The sequence below is a fragment of the Pseudophryne corroboree genome, chromosome 6 (assembly GCF_028390025.1).
Source record: "Pseudophryne corroboree isolate aPseCor3 chromosome 6, aPseCor3.hap2, whole genome shotgun sequence".
Classification (NCBI taxonomy): domain Eukaryota; kingdom Metazoa; phylum Chordata; class Amphibia; order Anura; family Myobatrachidae; genus Pseudophryne; species Pseudophryne corroboree.
This window is the reverse complement of record NC_086449.1, coordinates 801,650,442-801,672,110: the sequence shown is the minus strand read 5'-3', so window position 1 is coordinate 801,672,110 and position 21,669 is coordinate 801,650,442. Positions and strand designations below refer to the sequence as shown.

Below are 21,669 nucleotides of genomic sequence, written 5' to 3'. Positions count from 1 at the left end.
CCGCAAAACATTATCACCGCATTTGGCGAAAATATGTTGCGTGGTGTGAGGCCAAGAAGGCCCCTACAGAGGAATTTCAACTGGGTCGTTTCCTCCATTTCCTGCAAACAGGACTGTCTATGGGCCTAAAATTAGGGTCCATTAAGGTTCAAATTTCGGCCCTGTCGATTTTCTTCCAGAAAGAACTGGCTTCAGTACCTGAAGTTCAGACTTTTGTAAAAGGGGTACTGCATATACAACCTCCTTTTGTGCCTCCAGTGGCACCTTGGGATCTCAATGTTGTTTTGAGGTTCCTTAAGTCACATTGGTTTGAACCACTCACCACTGTGGACTTAAAATATCTCACATGGAAGGTGACGATGCTGTTAGCCCTGGCTTCAGCCAGGCGTGTGTCAGAATTGGCGGCTTTATCATATAAAAGCCCTTACTTAATTTTTAATTCTGACAGGGCAGAATTGAGGACTCGTCCTCAATTTCTCCCTAAGGTGGTTTCTGCTTTTCACATGAACCAACCTATTGTGGTGCCTGCGGCTACTAGGGACTTGGAGGACTCCAAGTTACTTGACGTTGTCAGGGCCCTGAAAATATATGTTTCCAGGACGGCTGGAGTCAGAAAGTCTGACTCGCTGTTTATCCTGTATGCACCCAACAAGCTGGGTGCTCCTGCTTCTAAGCAGACTATTGCTCGTTGGATTTGTAGTACAATTCAACTTGCACATTCTGTGGCAGGCCTGCCACAGCCTAAATCTGTAAAAGCCCATTCCACAAGGAAAGTGGGCTCATCTTGGGCGGCTGCCCGAGGGGTCTCGGCTTTACAACTTTGCCGAGCAGCTACTTGGTCAGGGGCAAACACGTTTGCTAAATTCTACAAATTTGATACCCTGGCTGAGGAGGACCTGGAGTTCTCTCATTCGGTGCTGCAGAGTCATCCGCACTCTCCCGCCCGTTTGGGAGCTTTGGTATAATCCCCATGGTCCTTACGGAGTCCCAGCATCCACTAGGACGTCAGAGAAAATAAGATTTTACTTACCGATAAATCTATTTCTCATAGTCCGTAGTGGATGCTGGGCGCCCATCCCAAGTGCGGATTGTCTGCAATACTTGTACATAGTTATTGTTAACAAAATCGGGTTATTGTTGTTGTGAGCCATCTTTTCAGAGGCTCCTTCGTTGTTATCATACTGTTAACTGGGTTCAGATCACGAGTTGTACGGTGTGATTGGTGTGGCTGGTATGAGTCTTACCCGGGATTCAATATCCTTCCTTATTATGTACGCTCGTCCGGGCACAGTATCCTAACTGAGGCTTGGAGGAGGGTCATAGGGGGAGGAGCCAGTGCACACCACCTGATCCTAAAGCTTTTATTCTTGTGCCCTGTCTCCTGCGGAGCCGCTATTCCCCATGGTCCTTACGGAGTCCCAGCATCCACTACGGACTATGAGAAATAGATTTATCGGTAAGTAAAATCTTATTATGTAAAGTTACAAATGCGGAGGGGGATGCTGAGTCGCTTCAGAAAGACTTAGTTAAATTAGAAGCTTGGGCAGCAAAATGGAGAATGCGCTTCAATACAGAAAAGTGTAAGGTAATGCACTGTGGTAACAAGAACAAAAATAACACCTACCTACTAAATGGGGTAAAATTAGGGGATTCTGTACTGGAAAATGACTTAGGTGTCCTCATAGATAGCAAACTAAGCAGTAGTACCCAAAGTAGGACTGCAGCAAAGAAGGCTAATAAGATATTAGCATGCATAAAACGGGGGATTGATGCTAGGGACGAGAGTATTATACTCCCGTTATATAAATCAATTGTGAGGCCACACCTTGAATACTGTGTACAATTCTGGGCACCTTACTACAAAAAGGATATCCTGGAGCTAGAAAAGGTTCAGAGGCGGGCGACCAAACTAATTAAGGGTATGGAGACGCTGGAATACGAGAAAAGGCTTGCAAGACTAGGCATGTTTACACTGGAAAAGAGGAGATTAAGAGGGGACATGATCAAAATTTACAAATATATAAGGGGACAATATACAGATCATGCGCAGGACCTGTTTTTGGTTAGATCAACACAGAGAACTCGTGGACACTCGCTCAGGTTAGAGGAGAGGAGATTCCGCACAATACGGCGTAAAGGCTTTTTTACGGTAAGGACGATACGTGTTTGGAATTCCCTGCCTGAGGGAGTTGTAATGGCCGACTCAGTCAACACCTTTAAGAATGGGTTAGATAAATTCCTAATGGATAAGGAGATCCATGTGCACTGCAGGGGGGGCAGATGTAACATGTGCAGAGAGAGTTAGATCTGGGTGGGGTGTGTTCAATCTGCAATCTAAATTGCAGTGTAAAAATAAAGCAGCCAGTATTTACCCTGCACAGAAACAAAATAACCCACCCAAATCTTACTCTCTCTACACATGTTATATCTGCCTCCCCTGCAGTGCATATGGTTTTGCCCAACTGCTAACAAAATTCCTGCTGCGATCAACTTGGAATTACCCCCCAGTATTCCTACACCCCACTCATCAGGGGCTCTGGTTGAAGTGGGGGTTGGAGCACTTTCTAGATGAGCCATGCACAAATTGGCTGCTGGCCCCTGGGGAAAGCAATTTGCAAATAACCCCAGTTATGCTTTATGGTCCAATCTCCTGGCTCCATCACGGAGGCCCTAAGATGCTATAGCCCAGAAGTCCAGCAATTCATGACATTGCGACACAGTTGAGCAATTCCTTTGTCAGGGGGGTCCAGACCCCAGATATACTGCTGGGGAGGACCTCTAATTAAATTAGTCTTCAACATAGAATTTGCCAATTCAGCCTCAGTAGCGCTAATGTTAGTGCCGTTCCCGTTTCATTTTTCCTCCTCCGCACTCTGCCGCTGGAATAATGGTGGTCATTCCGAGTTGATCGCTAGCTGCTTTATTTCTCAGCGCAGCGATTAGGTAAAAAATCAGCACTTCTGCGCATGCGTATGGGATGCAGTGCGCACGTGCGACGTACTTTCACAAAAGCCGATGCAGTTTCACACAAGGTCTAACGACGCTTTTCAGTCGCACTGCTGGCCGCAGAGTGATTGACAGGAAGTGGGTGTTTCTGGGAGGTAACTGACCGTTTTTCGGGGAGTGTGTGGAAAAACGCAGGCGTGTCGGATAAAAACGCAGGAGTGGCTGGGGAAACGTAAGCATGGCTGGCCGAACGCAGGGCGTGTTTGTGACGTCAAAACAAGAACTAAACAGTCTGAAGTGATCGCAAGGTAGGAGTAAGTCTCGAGGCTACTCAGAAACTGCACAATCTTTTTTTGTAGCAGCGCTGCGATCCTTTCGTTCTCACTTGTGCTAAGCTAAGATACACTCCCAGAGGGCGGCGGCCTAGCGTTTGCACGGCTGCTAAAAGCAGCTAGCAAGCGAAAATCTCGGAATGAGGGCCAGTGTTTTACAGTCCTTGTTCCCATAGTTGACACATTGGGACTAATTGGGAATTGGCAAATATAATTACTCATGTGGGCTATAGCTGTATATTGTTGATATGGGAGGTGGCCCAACATAAGTATCTACCTGATTTTGGGGGTCATTCCGATTTGATCGCTAGCTGCCGATGTTCGCTGCATAGCGATCGTTAAATAAACCGGCAATGCGCACGCACGGCGTACGGGTACAAAGAGCATCGTTGTTTTGCATTGCTTATAGCGATGATTCCATTCGCACAGGCGATCGCAAGGAGATTGACAGGAAGTGGGAGTTTATGGGTGTCAACTGACCGTTTTCAGGGAGTGTTTGGAGTTTGCAGGGCGGGTGTCTGACGTCAATTCCGGGACCTTCGTCGCTGCAATCATCGCACAGAATAAGTAACTACAGGGCTGGTCTTGTTCTGCACAAAATGTTTTTGTACCCGCTCGGCAGCACAGGCGTGCGCACACTTGCAAAGGGAAAATACACTCCTCCGTGGGCGGCGACTATGCATTTGCACGGCTGCTAAAAGTGGGTGTGGTTCGTTTTATCGACAGTGTCTAGGTCGACAATGTTTAGGTCGACCACTATAGGTCGACAGTCACAAGGTCGACATGGATGGAAGGTCGACAGGGTTTCTAGGTCGACATGTGCTAGGTCGACAGGTCTAAAGGTCAACATGAGGATTTTTTTTTTGTGTCGTTTTCTTCGTAGAGTGATCGGGATCCCAAATTAGTGCACCGCGTTCGCTCGCCATGCTTCGGGCATGGTGCCTTCGCTCCGCTACCGCTTCGCTCGGCACACTTTACCGTTCCAATCGTAGTCCACGTGGATCGTTAAGTATGAAAAAATTCAAAAAAAGAAACAACATGTGAAAAACTCATGTCGACCTTTAGACCTGTCGACCTAGCACATGTTGACCTAGAAACCCTGTCGACCTTCCATCCATGTCGACCTAGTGACTGTCGACCTATAGTGGTCGACCTAAACATTGTCGACCTAGACACTGTCGATCTTCAGACCGGATCCCGCTAAAAGTAGCTAGCGAGCAATCAACTCAGAATGACCCTCTTAGTCCCCCTGACCTCTTGGTTCACAAGAAGAGCGTCACTGGGGGTATTCAGACCTGATCGGTGCTGTGTGAATTTGCAAGCCCGATGATTATCGGACGACTGCGCATACATTTGTATCATAGTGCTCATGCGCAAGGCTAAACAGTGAAAAAATCCAGCAACTTTTTTCATCGCTAGCCGTACGCAAGTTGATTGACAGGAAGCGAACATTTGGGGGTGGTAACCGGTTTTCTGGGAGTGTCAGGAAAAACGCGGGCGTTCCCAAGCGTTTTCAGGGAGGGTGTGTGACGTCAGCTCTGGCCCCGATCAGCCCGTTCTCATCGCACTGTAGGAGCAGGTCCTGGGCTGTGCACAGACTAGAAAAATTATTTGATGGTGAGTGAGCTGCGAATGGATTTGCAGCTGACCGGCGATCGCCGAGATTTTCGCAAGCCATACGCAGACTTGCACGGGGCGGGGTTTCCCTCTGTCTGGGCGGCGGCTATCTGATCGCAGACCTCTGCAAATTTGCAGAGGAGAGATCAGGTCAGAAAACCCCCCATTATTTTTAAAGCTGCATTTATAAGAGAGATGCTTTACATTATGGACATAGACCCACTTCCATTAGTTCCATTTTGCTACTGTATATTTCAAATGATCATGTAATAGAAAATATATTGATCAAATCACAATAGTATATAATGTTTAGCATTTTACCAGCATAAGCCTATCAGTCATCCAGGCTGGTATTGCTCCAAGCATTATTCCCAGTAACAATATAACACATGTAACTGTGACAGGGAAGGTGGCCCCTCTCAGCTCCGGGCCCCATAGCAGCTGCACTCCCTGCACCTATGGTAGCTACACCCTGTATATAACACATGTAGCTACGCCCTGTATATAACACATGTAACTGTGACAGGGAAGGTGGCCCCTCTCAGCTCCGGGCCCCATAGCAGCTGCACTCCCTGCACCTATGGTAGCTACACCCTGTATATAACACATGTAGCTACGCCCTGTATATAACACATGTAACTGTGACAGGGGAGGTGGGCCCCCCGCAGCTCTGGGCCCCATAGCAGCTGCACTCCCTGCACCTATGGTAGCTACACCCTGTATATAACACATGTAACTGTGACAGGGAAGGTGGCCTCTCGCAGCTCCGGGTCCCATAGCAGCTGCACTCCCTGCACCTATGGTAGCTACACCCTGTATATAACACATGTAACTGTGACAGGGAAGGTGACCCCTCTCAGCTCTGGGCCCCATAGCAGCTGCACTCCCTGCACCTATGGTAGCTACACCCCTCTATATAACACATGTAACTGTGACAGGGAAGGTGACCCCTCTCAGCTCTGGGCCCCATAGCAGCTGCACTCCCTGCACCTATGGTAGCAACACCCTGTATATAACACATGTAACTGTGACAGGGAAGGTGGGCCCCTCTCAGCTCTGGGCCCCATAGCAGCTGCACTCCCTGCACCTATGGTAGCTACACCCCTCTATATAACACATGTAACTGTGACAGGGAAGGTGACCCCTCTCAGCTCTGGGCCCCATAGCAGCTGCACTCCCTGCACCTATGGTAGCAACACCCTGTATATAACACATGTAACTGTGACAGGGAAGGTGGGCCCCTCTCAGCTCTGGGCCCCATAGCAGCTGCTCTCCCTGCACCTATGGTAGCTACACCCTTGTATATAACACAAGTAACTGTGACAGGGAAGGTGGGCCCCTCTCAGCTCTGGGCCCCATAGCAGCTGCACTCCCTGCACCTATGGTAGCTACACCCCTCTATATAACACATGTAACATGGGATCCCGAGCGGCGGTCACATGACCGCATCCCAACAGTACAGGTAGATAAGCAATAGACAGGATACAGAAAACTATATTTGGGTTCATGTAAGACAATTGGTAAGATACACATTACAAATGTTACCTCCTGGTTATTTCGGTGAGAGTCCTGTCCAATTTCCGCTCTACACATGAATACAGTGATAAATGAGTTTACTGGGCTCCGTAAAAATCTGCAGAACTGGCTGTGTTTCTACTACTGTGAAGGACACATAATCATTTACTTGTCAGAATATGAAGAAAACACAATAAATGCACTAATATCTGCATGTCAACGCTAACCCCATAGCACTGACCATCACCCGTGTCACCGCAGTCATGTCACACTATATATGGAGACAATGCTTGAATTCAGAGTAAGTCACTTTAGCTCAGCCACATAAGATACGCCTGATGGAAAATCATTACATTAGCAAATAAACTTCTTAGCGTTCTATACACAAGGCTAGGAAGCTAACCCTTGTCTGGGCTAGAACTGCCTTGATGCCAGTAACCCTTTGTTCCACCATGATTTTAAAGAGTAATTGTTGCATTATTACATGTTATATCATATGATGCACATACACATATTTAAAATAAAAATGTAATCACAATTGTGTTGCTACAGGGCCGTGACGAAGAGTATGTTACTGGTGACTCAGCCAATGGGAACCAGAATGAGTGGGTGACATGGTTGCTCCTCTGACTCATTTCCTGCTTGCAAGGTGCTCACATAGAAAAGCGCAGGGTGCATTCTTAAAACACAACTGGTGCCCATCCTTCTGTTCCGGCCGTGACTGCGATCCCGTACGCAGCGTTTCTGCTAAAGTATGCAAATATCGCAGAAGCTGGGATTTGGAATGAGTCGCCCACCGGCAGTGTCTCAAATCTGCCGCTTGTGTACAAAGACGCACCATCAGATGCATATCGGTTGCTGCATCGATCATCTAAGCCACCCTATAAGAGTTGCTCAGGTGTCTGTGGGAAGTGACCCCGCCGATGCCATTGTAACTGCATACATAGATGCAGTGACAGGCTCAGACGGTATGCGGTTAGCATACCACTCGTCGTGATCCTGGCTGTCACAATACCGATGCTGGGATCCCGACGGGGGCACCATACCGCCGCTGATATACCGGGGAGGTAGGTGATTCCCCCTCTATGGGTGTCCACCACACCAATAGAGGGAGAAAAGAACCTGTGGCGAGCGTATTTCCACCTCACAACATAATTGAGGTGACTCCCCCTCCACCACAATTCATGGCACTAAGGGGGGGGGGGGTGCTGCTGAGACGTCCCCCCTGACAGGTACACCCTAGTAGGAATGGCCATCGGTTATCTATGGTTTCACAATGATCTATGCCTATGGCACACCATCAATGGCTGCGATTTGCACATATTTGGCACACAGCCACCAACAGCTAAACCATTGATGGTTTTCTACTGATGGTTTATGGGCCACCAGCCATTGATAGTAGAGCTGCGGATGACCATCACTACACCACATCTCTGTGTCCCACTATGACCCTTTTTCTATGACAGTACAAATCATATAGAGCTATATCACTCCGCCCCTCTGCATACTAACAGATCACACACAGAGGACTGTATCACTCCGCGCCACTTTCTCTGACAGGACAAATCACACACAGCTGTATCACTCCGCCTCACTTTCTCTGACAGGACAAATCACACAGAGCTGTGTCACTCCCCCCCCCACACACACTTTCTCTGACAGGACAAATCACAAAGAGTTGTATCACTCCGCCTGACTTTCTCTGACAGGGCAAATCACACACAGCTGTATTACTCCGCCTCTGTCTTCACTAACAACTCTACACAGAGCAGGGCCGTAAATACGTGTGTGCCAGGTGTGCCTGGCACACAGCGCAGTTGCCCTGAGGGTGCAACGGCCAGCGGCATGTAATGAGTCAAATTGACTCATTACATGCCGCCTCTGCTGTGTGCCGTGCGCCGCACTGGAGAGGAGAGAGTAGCGCCGGGCAGCGGAGAAGGAGGAGGAGGGAGGGGGACTGGAGCCGCAGCAGTGCTATGTAATTGGCAGTAGCGCCGCTGCAGCAGCCCCCTCTCCTTCCGTATAGGCTGCCCAGCGCTGCTGTGAATGCTGGGATCCACTTCCTTCATCCCAGCAGTCACAGCACCGCCGGGCAGCCTATACGGAAGGAGAGGGGGCTGCTGCAGCGGCGCTACTACCAATTGCATTGCACTGCTGCGGCTCCAGTCCCCCTCCCTCCTCCTCCTTCTCCGCTGCCTGCACCGAGGGAGCTGCCAGCACGAGGAGCCTGACTGCCAGCGGGGAGATGGTAAGTATCTCTCTCTCTCTTTTGCTATCTGCCGTAATGTGTAAAAAGGGGGACACCGTCTGCCATAATGTGTAAAAAGGGGGACTGGCTGCTGCAATGTGTAAAAAGGGGACACTGTCTGCCGTAAAGTGTAAAAAGGTGGACTGGCTGCCGCAATGTGTAAAAAGGGGGACGCTGTCTGCCGATATGTGTAAAAAGGGGGACGCTGTCTGCCGTAATGTGTAAAAAGGGGACACTGTCTGCCGTAATGTGTAAAAAGGGGGACTGACTGCTGTAATGTGTAAAAGGGGCTCTACCTGGTGTAGTGGCGCTACTGTGCAGCGTAATTTGAATAATGGAGACTACTGTGCACCGTAGTATGAATTGGTATTATTTTGTGGCCATGCCCCTTCCCCATGAAGCCACGCCCTATATAATTTACGGTGCGCACTGCCCCTATCTTGCATGCGGGGGGGGGGGGGGGCGCCAATGCCGTTTCTTGCACACAGCGCTAAAATGCCTAGTTACGGCACTGACGCAGAGCACAGTATCCCCCTGCTTCTCTTTCTCTGACAGCACCTTCATCATACCTCCCAACATGACCCTCTCCAGGAGAGACACAATGCTCTGCTGCTTGGCTTCCCTCTTCATTTATGATTGCCGGCACCTGTGTTGGACAGGTTAATGGATAAGTAAAAGGTGTTTTAGAACAGGTGATGGCAATCATAAATTAAGAGGGAAGTCCAGGAAGTCCATTGTGTCCCTCCTGGAGAAGGTCATGTTGGGAGGTATACCTTCATGGTGAGGCACCTGTGCATTCTTTCCATAATAGAGATTACAGTGGCCACTGTAATTATGCAGCCCAGTCATTTCCAAACACTGTCACAGAACCAGGGGTAGATGCAAGAATCTCAATGTTATTGCAAAAAATTAAATGTCCTAAAGTATCAGTAATAGACAGAATTATCACTAAGGCTATATTCAAATAATGCCGGATCCTCTCCGACAGAGAGGATCCGACACGTCACTATTCAATGCTGGACGGAAACGGACAGCATTCCGACACTGCAGACTCGACTTGATTACAAGTGGAATCTGCATCTGCGGCAAACTGTCAAAAACAGCCACGTTTCAACAGAAACACGTGGATTGACGAGAAACTTCATTTGAAAAAAAAAAGTAACTTTCACTGAATAGGTTGAATGCAAATTCGACCTAACACTGTTGAAAAGTGCAGATTTTCCGACTGTCGGAAAAACCAGCACGAATTGAATATACCGATAAAAGTACTGCAGAACCATAGGCCACGTGTGTTTGCGCACCCCCCCCCCCCCCCCCCCCACACACACACACACACCTCCAGTCAAAACATTGCCTGACCTTCTCTTGAGATGGACCAGTAAGATTTTGGCCTATTACTGGTTGCACTCTATTTGGGGCAGTAAGAGTACGAAAATGCAGAGTTGCCTAAGGTTACTCCGGATGTCCGGTGAAATCACGCTGCCGGTACCAGTGAAGCTGCGGCTGCTGGCTTAGGCTTGCCCAGAAAACAGGGCTGACCCATCCCCCGTTTTCTGGGACACTACCTGTCGCTGCCCCTAAGCGCCAGTAACATGTCAATCATGCTGCAGGGCTTGGAGCACTGCAAGCGTCATGGCAGCCCCAGATCTGTACATGTGTATGCCCAGATCTGTACATGTGTATGCCCAGATCTGTACATGTGTATGCCCAGATCTGCAGACATTGGAAAATAGTGAAATAATCACTACAGAATCAACCTCTGAATCAGCCCCATAGACCACTAAGGGGTCAATTCAGTCAGTTACCAGTCGGCCCACTCAGAGCCGGCCATAGGCATAGGCAAACTAGGCAATTGCCTAGGGCATTTGATATTCCTAGGGGCATCAGCAGCTTCTGCTGATTAAAATGATATGCGGCATGCCTATAGTCTGTGTGTAGCATTTCATATGCAGATACAGCCACAGTCTCACACAGTATATAGGCATGCTGCATATCAGTTTAATCAGCAGAAGGTGCTTGTGCATCCTAGCCACATAGCAATGCAAATAAGATGCATTTTCATAACAAAAAGGTGCCCGTCGTTAGCATTGAGGCAAGATTTATGAGTACACATCTGTATCCAAGCAGAGACAGAGGTCACAGTGTTAGTGGCAGTGTGAGTGCTGTGTGCATGTGAGTGGGTTTGTTGTGCAGTAGTGTTTGGAATATGTGTAAGAAGCATTATGTGTGTCATGTAAAAATGCATTAATAATGTGCAACATATGTGTAAGTAAGGGGCACTATGTGTTTCATTATGTGTATAAGAGCATTAATAATGTGCGGCATATGTGTAACAGGGTACTACTGTATGTGTATCATTATGTGTATAGGGGCAGTAATAATGTGCAGCAAATGGGTAGGGGCACTATGTGTGTCATTATGGTCTCATGTGTAAGGGGCATTACTCTGGCATTATGTGTATAAGGTGCTCTACTATGTGGCGTTGCGTATAGAAAGGGCACTACTGTGTCGTCTAATGTGACTAAAGAGCAATAGGGTGTGGTGTAATGTGAATAAAGAAAAATATGGTGTGGTGCAATGTGAATAAGGGGCTCTACTGTGAGGAGTAATGTTTATAAGGTAAAGTGATACTACTGTGGGATGTAATATGAATTATGTACACTATCGCATGATCAAATGTGAATAAAGTTGCAGTATTGTGAGGCGTAACTGGAATTGGGGTTACTATTGTGTGGCCATGCCCCTTGCCAGCAAAAACACACCCCTTTTTGGGCTGAGCACCAAATGTGCAAACTGTTCCTCTTTAAAATATAGGGGGCACAAACACCAAAATAAGGACTGCTATGGGTGAGGGGCAAGGTCAGAGGCAGAACCAGCGGTGGTGCTAGGGGGCACCAGCCAAAATCTTGCCTAGGGCATCATATTGGTTAGGGCCGGCTCTGGCACTGCACACATAAGTGCCACGGAATCGTTGAGTTCTGTTCGCAGCCCCATAGGGTGAGAAGGGGAAAGATGAGGTGCTGTTGCCGACATTCCCAAACCAATGCAAACAGCACTTGCGGATAATTGAAATGACCCTTAAGAGTACCTGGATTTGTACTGGTTATACTGGACATAGGACCTAGGGGGTCATTCTGAGTTGATCGCTCGCTGCCGATTTTCGCAGTGCAGCGATCAGGTCAAAAAATGCCAAAACTACGCAAGCGTATGCACCGCAATGCACAGGTACATAGAGGATCGGTGCTGGGTGATGGATTTAGCGAAGATTCCATTCGCACAGCCGATCGCAAGAAGATTGACAGGAAGAAGGCATTTATGGGTGTCAACTGACCATTTTCTGGGAGTGTTTGGAAAAAGGTAGGCGTGTCCAAGCGTTTGCAGGGCGGGTGTCTGACGTCAATTACGGACACGAACAGGCTGAAGTGATCTACTCTGAAACTGCACAAATTGTTTTTGCAGAGCTCGGCTGCAAAGGCGTTTGCACACTTGCAAAGCGAAAATACACTCCCCCGTGGGCGGCGACTATGCGTTTGCACGGCTGCTAAAAGTAGCTAGCGAGCGATCAACTCGGAATGAGGGCCCTAATTCAGTAAAGATAGCAACAGAATTTGCTATCCTTTTCCTAGCATGCTGGGGGCTGCCCAGCATGCTGACCGCTGCTTCCCTTCCCCCCTTTATGAAGCAGAAATTGCAATTGCCTCACAATTTTTGCTTCATCGTAGAACTTATTGATGGTACCAGCAGGAGCCCCGCTGCGTGTTCACGATCGTGGCGGCTGTGTGTGACGTCACGCAGCCGCCGTGATCACGCCCCCGTTTGGCAACCTTCGCCCCCCATTCGCGCCGCACCGCCCCCGCTATGCTCTGTCTCCTCCCTGGAAACAGAGCACTGGCCGCCCCTCCAAGCCCCCCCTCTGCCTAATTAACAGGCAGAGACGATCGCATTTTCTGCAGCCCCCCCACAGAAAGTCCGGGCGCTGCGCATGCGTCCGCGTGGCGATCGTAAAAATTCACGTCGGATAGCGATTTGCAATCCAACCTGAATTAGCCCCATAAACCAGTAAAAGTTCCTGGCTGTGCCCTTGTTATACTGGCCATAGGGGGTAATTCAGAGTTGATCGCAGCAGCAAATTTGTTAGCAGTTGGGCAAAACCATGTGCACTGCAGGTGTGGCAGATGTAACATGTGCAGAGAGAGTTAGATTTGGGTGGGTTATTATTGCAGGGTAAATATTGGCTGCTTTATTTTTACATTGCAATTTAGATTTCAGTTTGAACACACCCCACCCAAATCGAACTCTCTCTGCACATGTTACATCTGCCCCACCTGCAGTGCACATGGTTTTGCCCAACTGCTAACAAATTTGCTGCTGCGATCAGGTCTGAATTAGGCCCTTAGACCAGTAAGAGCACCCAGACTTGTATTGGTCACAATGGACAGAGACCAGTAAGTGTATTCAGATCATTACTGGTCACACTGGGCATGGACCAGTAAGAGTCACTAGATCTGTACTGGTTATACTGGCCAGATCCCCGGATCTGTGCTGGTCACACTGGCCAGGTCCCCGGCTCCGCACTGGTCACACTGACCGGGCATCTCCCAGCAATGAAGCTTCGGCTTGGAAATAAGAAATCCTGGGGAAGGAGGCGTTTTCTCATCACTATTCCTCCCCTCTCTATCAGCTATTGGCTGCTCCCCCTCCAGCTCCTCCCCTCCACCCGGATCCGCAGCCAATGAACTCTCGCCTGTCACCCCGTCCGCTCGTGTCGCCTCCAGCCTGGCAGTGCCGAGCGTGGCTCTTCCCCGGGAACATCAGCTGGTGCCGGCTCCGGGATCATGGGGACTGCCGCGGGCTTCACCTGGAATCTGTGCCTGCTCCTTCTTCTCCTCTACAGGGGCAGCTTCACCGGAGGCAGCGGGCTTCCAGGTAAGAGCAACTCCATCTAACCCTAATCCCCTGCAAAGTTCCCTGAGAGCCGGGACCCCTGTGCTGCAGACCACTAGTGCTGGTGAGGGGCATCAGGGAGCAGTGCCAGGGACTAGGGACACCTCATCTGCACAGACAGGACAGTGCTCTGTACGCAGCATTATATGGAACACTTCCACATTTATTACTCTGCCCCGCATCAGTGCTGTATCTATATGTGTAATGTTATCTAATAGAGCTGTGTTACGCTGTACACTCCGTGCACTTCTGTATTACTTCATGTACCCCCATACTATCCTTCATTACTCCATGCACCCCCTACTATTACTCCTTATACCCCCATACATTACTTCATTACTCCATACATCACCTACTATTACACCTCACACCCTCATACTATCCTTCATTACTCTATACATCACCTACTATTACTCCTCACACCCCCATACTATCCTTCATTACTCCATGCACCCCCTACTATTACTCCTTATACCCCCATACTATCCTTCATTACTCCATGCACCCCCTACTATTACTCCTCACACCCTCATACTATCCTTCATTACTCCATACATCACCTACTATTACTCCTTATACCCCCATACTATCCTTCATTACTCCATACATCACCTACTATTACTCCTTATACCCCCATACTATCCTTCATTTCTCCATACATCACCTACTATTACTCCTCACACCCCAATACTATCCTTCATTACTCCATACATCCCCTACTATTACTCCTTTGACCCCCATACTATCCTTCATTACTCCTTACATCCCCTACTATTACTCCTCACACCCCCATACTATCCTTCATCACTCCATACATCCCCTACTATTGCTCCTAATACCCCCATACTATCCTTCATTACTCCATACATCACCTACTATTACTCCTTACACCCCCATACTATCCTTCATTACTCCATACATCCTCTACTATTACTCCTAGCACCCCAATACTATCCTTCATTACTCCATACATCCCCTACTATTACTCCTCACACCCCCATACTATCCTTCATTACTCCATACATCCCCTACTATTACTCCTTACACCCCCATACTATCCTTCATTACTCCATACATCCCCTACTATTACTCCTTACACCCCCATACTATCCTTCATTACTCCGTACACCACCCCATCTATAACTCCTTATACCCCCATACTATCCTTCATTACTCCATACATCCCCTTCTATTACTCCTCAAACCCCCATACTATCCTTCATTACTCCATACATCCCCTACTATTACTCCTCACACCCCAATACTATCCTTCATTACTCTATACACCTCCTACTATTACTCCTTACACCCCCATACTATCCTTCTTTACTCCATACATTCCCTACTATTACTCCTTACACCCCAATACTATCCTTCATTACTCCATACATCCCAACCTACTATTACTCCTCACACCCCCATACTATCCTTCATTACTCCATACACCGCTACTATTATTACTTACACCCCCATACTATCCTTCATTACTCCATACATCCCCTACTATTACTCTTCACACCGCCATACTATCCTTCATTACTCCATGCATCCCCCCTCCTATTACTCATCACACCCCCATACTATCCTTCATTACTCCATACATCCCCCCTACTATTACTCCTCACACCCCCATACTATCCTTCATTACTCCATACATCCCCTACTATTACTCCTAGCACCCCCATACTATCCTTCATTACTCCATACATCCCCTACTATTACTCCTAGCACCCCCATACTATCCTTCATTACTTTATACATCCCCTACTATTACTCCTCACACCCCAATACCATCCTTCATTACTCCTTACATCCCCTACTATTACTCCTAGCACCCCCATACTGTCCTTCATTACTCCATACATCCCCCTACTATTACTCCTCGCACCCCCATACTATCCTTCATTACTCCTTACATCCCCTACTATTACTCCTTACACCCCCATACTATATTTCATTACTCCATACACCCCCCCTACTATTACTCCTCACACCCCCATACTATCCTTCATTACTCCATACACCCCCTACTATTGCTCCTAGCACCCCCATACTATCCTTCATTACTCCATACATTCCCTATTATTACTCCTTACACCCCAATACTATCCTTCATTACTCCATACACACCCTACTATTACTTCTTACACCCCCATACTATCCTTCATCACTCCATACATCCCCCCCTACTATTACTCCTTGCACCCCCATACTATCCTTCGTTGCTCCATACATCCCCTACTATTACTCCTCACACCCCAATACTATCCTTCATTACTCCATACATCCCATACTATTACTCCTCACACCCCCATACTATCCTTCATTACTCCTTACATCCCCTACTATTACTCCTAGCACCTCCATACTATCCTTCATTACTCCATACATCCCCCCCCCCTACTATTACTCCTCGCACCCCCATACTATCCTTCATTACTCCTCACATCCCCTACTATTACTCCTAGCACCCCAATACTATCCTTCATTACTCTATACACCCCCTACTATTACTCCTTACACCCCCATACTATTCTTCATCACTCCATACATCCCCCCCTACTATTACTCCTTGCACCCCCATACTATCCTTCGTTGCTCCATACATCCCCTACTATTACTCCTCACACCCCAATACTATCCTTCATTACTCCATACATCCCCTACTATTACTCCTTACACCCCAATACTATCCTTCATTACTCCATACACCCCCTCCTATTACTCCATATACCCCCATACTATCCTACATTACTCAATACATCCCCTAATGTTGCTGCTTACACCCCCATAATATCCTTCATTACTCCATACATCCCCTACTATTACTCCTTACACCCCCATACTATCCTTCATTATTCCATACATCCCCTACTATTACTCCTTACACTCCCATACTATACTTCATTACTCCATACATCCCCTACTGTTACTCTATACACCCCCATACTATACTTCATTACTCCATACATACCCTACTATTACTCTTTACAACCCCATACTATCCTTCATTACTCCATATACCCCTACTATTACTCCTTATACCCCCATACTATCCTTCATTACTCCATACATCCCCTACTATTACTCCTTACACCCCCATACTATCCTTCATCACTCCATACATCCCCCCCTACTATTACTCCTTGCACCCCCATACTATCCTTCGTTGCTCCATACATCCCCTACTATTACTCCTCACACCCCAATACTATCCTTCATTACTCCATACATCCGTTACTATTACTCCTTACACCCCAATACTATCCTTCATTACTCAATACATCCCCTAATGTTGCTGCTTACACCCCCATAATATCCTTCATTACTCCATACATCCCCTACTATTACTCCTCACACCCCCATACTATCCTTCATTATTCCATACATACCCTACTATTACTCCTTACACCCCCATACTATACTTCATTACTCCATACATCCCCTACTATGACCCCTTACACCCCCATACTATCCTTCATTATGCCATACATCCCCTACTGTTGCTGCTTACACCCCCATACTGACCTTCATTACTCCATACATCCCCTATTAATCCTCACATCCCCATACTATCCTTCATTACTCCATACATCACCTACTATTACTCCTTACACTCCCATACTATACTTTATTACTCCATACATCCCCCTACTGTTACTCTATACACCCCCATACTATACTTCATTACTCCATACATACCCTACTATTACTCCTTACACCCCCATACTATCCTTCATTACTCCATACACCCCTACTATTACTCCTTATACCCCCATACTATCCTTCATTACTCCATACATCCCCTACTATTACTCCTCACACCCCCATACTATCCTTCATTACTCCATACATCCCCTACTATTACTCCTTATACCCCCATACTATCCTTCATTACTCCATACATCCCCTACTATTGCCCCTTATACCCCCATACTATCCTTCATTACTCCATACATCCCCTACTATTACTCCTTACACCCCCATGCTATCCTTAAAAACTCCATACATCCCCTACTATTACTCCTTAGACTACCATACTATCCTTCATTATCCCTTACACCCCCATACTAACCATCATTACTTCATACATCCGCTATTCACTCTTCTGTTACTCCATGCACTCCTCTATAACTCCATACACTCCCATGCACTCCTCTATAACTCCATACACTCCCATGCACTCCTCTATAACTCCATACACTCCTCTATAACTCTATACACTCCCATGCTCTCCTCTATAACTCCATACACTCCCACGCACTCCTCTATAACTCCATACACTTCCATGCACTCCTCTATAACTCTATACACTCCCATGCACTCCTCTATAACTCTATACACTCCCATGCACTCCTCTATAACTCTATACACTCCCATGCACTCCTCTATAACTCTATACACTCCCATGCACTCCTCTATAACTCTATACACTCCCATGCACTCCTCTATAACTCTATACACTCCCATGCACTCCTCTATTTCTCTATACTTCCCCATGCACTCCTCTATAACTCCATGCACTCCTCTATTACTCCATTCATCCCCATGCACTCCTCTATTACTCCATGCACTCCTGTATAACTCCATACAATCCTACGCACTCCTCTATTTCTCTATACTTCCCCATGCACTCCTCTATAACTCCATACACTCCCATGCACTCCTCTATAACTCCATACACTCCCATGCACTCCTCTATTACTCCATTCATCCCCATGCACTCCTGTATAACTTCATACGCTCCCATGCGCTAATATTGTTTGCAAACTTTACGTTACATTAAAACAACCCATCATTTAAACCTGATCTGCTTGCCTGTCCCCCCACCCCACCCCTCCCCTCCCCTCCCTCCTGTTTATCCCCCTATCCCATCTCTAGTGTACTTAAACAAGTAAACCCTACTCCCATCCTCCCCTCCCTTCTCTGTCACTGCAGCAACCTTGATTTAAGCGGATGCGGTTACATGGCCGGCGCACAGGAGTAGTCTAATAAACGGGCACTTTTGAATTTCACAATTTGGTCTTCTTTAAAATCACGACACCCTCTGGCAATATCTAATTTTTCTTTAAATGTAACTGACTGTGTGAAATAGATCTCAGGTCGTGAATTGAATTCATTCCAATTCATTCCTTTGCGATACAGTACATCCTTTTGCAACATAATGAGACTTCTGCTGTATGCTTTATTGTGGTTCTACTACACCTGCACCATGTTACTCAAAGGCACAAACAAAAAGTATTCACATCGGAGCATAATAAGGTGCTTCTTTGCTAAGTAACTCCTTTCCTGCAATCTGTTAATTATAATTGGTCTGGAGAAAAGATTATATCATAATTATTATTTATTTTAGCAGCAGAAAGACTCGTTGCGAACACATTTCGGTTATTTACTTAGCGTGTGTACTCTGCTTTGCTGTTTCATCTCGTTTTTTATTTTATTTTATTTTTTCTTCCTTAAACTGAGCCCCAGATGTTTTTGTAGCATCAAATAGTGAAAAGGTTCAATTAAAACTGAATTTCCAACAAGGCAAATATAAGTATTGACACGAGGCATCAATCCGTTGCCTAAGGTCATTATTTTATTTTATTTCTGTCTCACCGCCTGGGGAGAGGGGCCCAGCAGGTCAGAGAAACCGCAGTTGTATATTGCCCACTGTCTACTGCTTTACAGATCCCAAGCTAACCCTATCAGAAATTATCCATATGCCCTGCAAGCCTTTTTTATTTTTTATAAAAGCAGTATGAAGGATTAATTGTTCCCGTTGATTGTTAAAAAAAAAATAAAGATTGTGATATTGTCCTCTAATTGCCGGCAGACCGGATGACCCCCCCCCCCCCAACACATTACTATTTCCTTTAATCGTTTAATGATATTTTTCTTTCACAGGCCCTCCGCTCAGCCATGACAAAACCCCTTTAAGTCACCTGTGTCCCCGGTCTGCCATCTGTTTTCTATCATTCACGTTAGTTATACGCTGCAAATTCATATGGGTCTGTTAACCATTAGAAGTTCGGTTGGCACTGATTAAACTGCTCTCTGTGATGACTTTTTAAGTGCAGCGATGGTATTTTGTTTTTGTTTTTCTGCAAGAATTACTTGTTAGGTTTTCTTTCTTTTCCTTTTTTTTTTTTTTGTGATTAATGATTTTTTTTTTTTTTTTTTTGTCCCCTCATTACAGACAGTGACGAGTGCGCAGAGGGGACAGACGACTGTCACATTGACGCCATCTGTCAGAACACCCCAAAAGCTTACAAATGTATCTGCAAGCCGGGTTACAAGGGCGAGGGGAAACAATGCGAAGGTAGGGAGAGGATTCGTTTGTTTGCACTGCGGAATCTTCGTAAATAGCTGAATTCCTGAAACGATTAATGCAGATTTACAGCTGCTCACCCTCCAGGATTGGTGTTTATTGGCAGCGAACCCCTGCTGTGTCTGTTAATTGTCCCGAAGTACAGATAGTTCTCGCAGGACTCACTCATTGATACTTGCTGACCGCTGTCTGTGTGTATGTGTGTGACTTTGTCCGCACAACAATATATGTGTATAATGATCCTAAACTGTCTTTAGAATTTAAAGCTGTTTTGTTTTTCTGTGCCATTGTGCTCCGGGCTGTCCGTATGGCTGAAAAGGCAATGATTTTTCACTATGCAGAACTTGTTCTGTTGCCGAAGTAATTTGTGCCCATTCTGTCTGTGTTGTATGATGAAAATCACGTCATGGTATGGAATAGGTGTGCATGTTTTATAGGACCTACAGATGGAGTGGGTCTTATTGCAGCGATGTGCACATCATGGCTAAGCATGAAGTGACTTCTCTGCTGTAACAGCTCTGACATACAGATGTGTCCGCTTACAATTTTGCTTAATGTGCTACAAGTCGTGTTGCGCATAATGCGTGAGTGCCATGTGACTCGGTAGTGCTGAGCGTCTACTTTTGTGTCTCCTGTCGCGAATGTAATGCAATAGGATGCACGAGCAGCTTCTGCTGATAAAAATGATTAAAACGATGTGCAGCATGCCTATATACTGTGTGTGACTGCGACTGTATTTGCATACAAAATGCCAAGCTACAGAGTTTTCCTGGAAAAACTGTAACGATTCATTTCAGATGCAGATGGCGCCGCTGTTACACGCAGGATATAGACATGCCGTATATAATTTTAATCAGCAGAGGTTGCTTGTGCGTCCTGTTACATTACATTTCTTCTAAGACGCATTGTTGCGACAAAAGACGCAAAAATAGATGCTCTGCGCTACCGAATCCCACCAGGGCATGGCGCCACTTGAAGGGCTGTTTAGCATGACTGCAGCAAAGATGAAAGAGTACACATCTGTATTCAAGTTTATTGGCCCCTTTTCCTCTGCATTGCACGTCTCCCCCCCTCCCCCCCACCCCCCCATATTGTTCTAAAATGTGATTGTGAAATTAACCACTTCTCTTTTACCCTATATTATAAACATGAACTATGAACCGCCTCAATGCTGCTGTATATTTACACACTTTAGATTGTCAGCTCTTCTGGAATATCCTTCATGTTTTTTGCATTTTTCTGCAAATGTGGAAAACTAAATTCTGCAATTGTTAGAATGCGCTGGCCTATTTGATGGAGATCATGATGCTTTTATTAATCAAGCAATAGAATAATCATCTAGAAAACACCGTCACCGTGGCGACTTTGTAGTGCAGTTGAAACCACAGCAATGACATGATAATAAATACTGACCAAAATACAGAAAGCCAGTATTAGAGGTGACGTTTGATCTTTACCATAAGTAATAAGCTATAGAAGGAGAAATAATAACTGGTAAGACCGAGTTATGGAGACTTATTTTTAACTGGGTTGTCTACTTATTATTTTAATTATCAATGCGTCAAATGGCCATTGTGTAGTTAACAAACGTCTTTACTAACCTTCTCATCTACAAATGAATGTGGTCAGAAAGAAAGACGGCAGGGAAGGGCTTGGGGGGGGGGGGGCACGGGTTGTAATGCAAAGTCTAAGTGTATTTATGGAAATGAAAGGGAAAGTGGGGTTGGTGTTAACTGTGTGTGTGTTGGGGGGCT

The 21,669-nt window shown here is 46.4% G+C and overlaps 1 long non-coding RNA gene across 3 annotated transcripts in view; it reads right to left on the bottom strand.

The window, feature by feature from the left end:
- The window catches only part of LOC134933597 (uncharacterized), a 43,154-nt gene that overhangs the window by 11,250 nt on the left and 10,235 nt on the right, over positions 1-21,669 (bottom strand). Inside the window, exons 1-2 of one of the 3 annotated variants that reach the window (XR_010179739.1) lie at positions 7,923-8,001; positions 6,441-6,554 (exon numbers count right to left, since the gene is read on the bottom strand). This is a non-coding gene — a long non-coding RNA (uncharacterized LOC134933597). Of the gene's footprint in view, positions 1-6,440; positions 6,555-7,922; positions 8,002-21,669 lie in introns of those variants that run through there. The other 2 variants (XR_010179741.1, XR_010179740.1) reach the window with 2 other exon arrangements.